This window comes from Colobus angolensis, unplaced genomic scaffold (assembly GCF_000951035.1).
Source record: "Colobus angolensis palliatus isolate OR3802 unplaced genomic scaffold, Cang.pa_1.0 Scaffold130, whole genome shotgun sequence".
NCBI lineage: Eukaryota > Metazoa > Chordata > Mammalia > Primates > Cercopithecidae > Colobus > Colobus angolensis.
Window position 1 is genome coordinate 2,597,394 of NW_012114253.1, and position 1,679 is coordinate 2,599,072.

Below are 1,679 nucleotides of genomic sequence, written 5' to 3' on the forward strand. Positions count from 1 at the left end.
GATCTCCTGACCTCGTGATCCGCCCGTCTCGGCCTCCCAAAGTGCTGGGATTACAGGCTTGAGCCACCGCGCCCGGCCGGCTTCCCATTTTCTTAGAGAAAAGAGCAAAAACCTTTTACATGAACCAGAAGGCTGTGCACCCCTGTCCCCCAACTTACACCTCCAGCCGCATCTCAGACACTTGTCAACAGCCCTCTGTGCCCAGGCATGCCGCCCCTCCCTCCTTGGGACCTTTGCATCTGCTCTTCCAGGCCACTCCTACCCCCTGCTTCCCTTTTCCCAGGTAACATCTTCTCATTCTTCACATTTTAGCCCTACCCAGACTTGTACTCCATATGCCTCAGGCCATAAGACTTCTCCTGGTGTGTCAGAGGTTAAGTTCAGGGTAGAATTATACACTCATTGCTGGGATTAATTCCTGCCCATATGCTGTACACCACCCTAACTGTAACCCCTGTGACCTCCAGGACCAGGGCTAAGTTTGCTTAGTGGGTCCTCAGTAATGACATCCACCGATAGGGAGGCCCTCTTGAGCACATTGGGGACCTCACTTTATATAAAACGATATTGTCCTTCAACAGAATCTGCTGAAGTCATTTTTCAGCTGTGGCTTGCTTCATTCAGCACACAGAGATTGAGCCCCTGCTGTGCCACATGCTGTCCTAGGATATGTCTGGGAACATGGCCCAAAAGCCACTGCCTTTCTGAGCTTCCTCTAGTGAGGGAGATAGACCGTAAATAAACCTATAATACATTGTCAAGTGGTGATAAATTTGATAAAGAAAATCACAGGCCGGGCACGGTGGCTCACGCCTGTAATCTCAGCATTTGGGAGGCCAAGGAGGGCGGATTACAAGATCCAGAGATCGAGATCTACTAAAAATACAAAAATTAGCTGGGTGTGGGGGTGCGGGCCTGTAGTCCCAGCTACTTGGGAGGCTGAGGCAGGAGAATTGCTTGAATCCGGGAGGTGGAGCTTGTAGTGAGCCAAGACCGAGCCACTGCACTCCAGCCTGGCGACAGAGCAAGACTCCATCTCAAAAAAAATAAATAAATAAAAATCACAAAGGGTTGGGTTGGAGGCAGGAGTGGAGGGGCTGGCTGTTTTACACTGGAATGAATAACCAAAATATTAATTGGGAAGCCCTGGTGCCCTGGACTTCATCCACTCTGACCCTGACCCTCCTGTTCAGGGAGACAGACACATTGGCAACCGGCCATTATGTCCGAGAAGAGGTGGAGGGGCCCAGATGAAGTCTTTGTGGCTTCAGAGGTGGCAGGCCCCACATTCGCTGGACAGATCCAGGGAAGTACGTGGCAACCCCTGACCCCTCCCACCTTAGTAAAGTGGAGAAGGACTTGGGATTTGAGGTCACACAGGCCTGGAAGGAGCATCCTAGGTCTTGCCAGCTGCGTGACTTCCACTTCTGTGAGTCTCAGTTTTCTCATCTGTAAAATGGGGACAGCGATGGTCTCTTCTTAATAAGGTTGTTAGGAAGCTGAAGTGGGATCATGGAAGTAGGCCCCAGAAAATCTATGCTGATTTTGTTATTAAACTGTGCTTTTGGGCCGGGCGCGGTGGCTCAAGTCTGTAATCCCAGCACTTTGGGAGGCCGAGACGGGTGGATCACGAGGTTAGGAGATCGAGACCATCCTGGTCTACACGGTGAAACCCCGTC

General features: G+C 51.3%; 1 protein-coding gene across 2 annotated transcripts in view; it reads left to right on the forward strand.

Moving 5' to 3' along the window:
• TMCO4 (transmembrane and coiled-coil domains 4) overlaps positions 1 to 1,679 on the forward strand; it is a 129,868-nt gene that overhangs the window by 2,311 nt on the left and 125,878 nt on the right. The window lies entirely within an intron of this gene.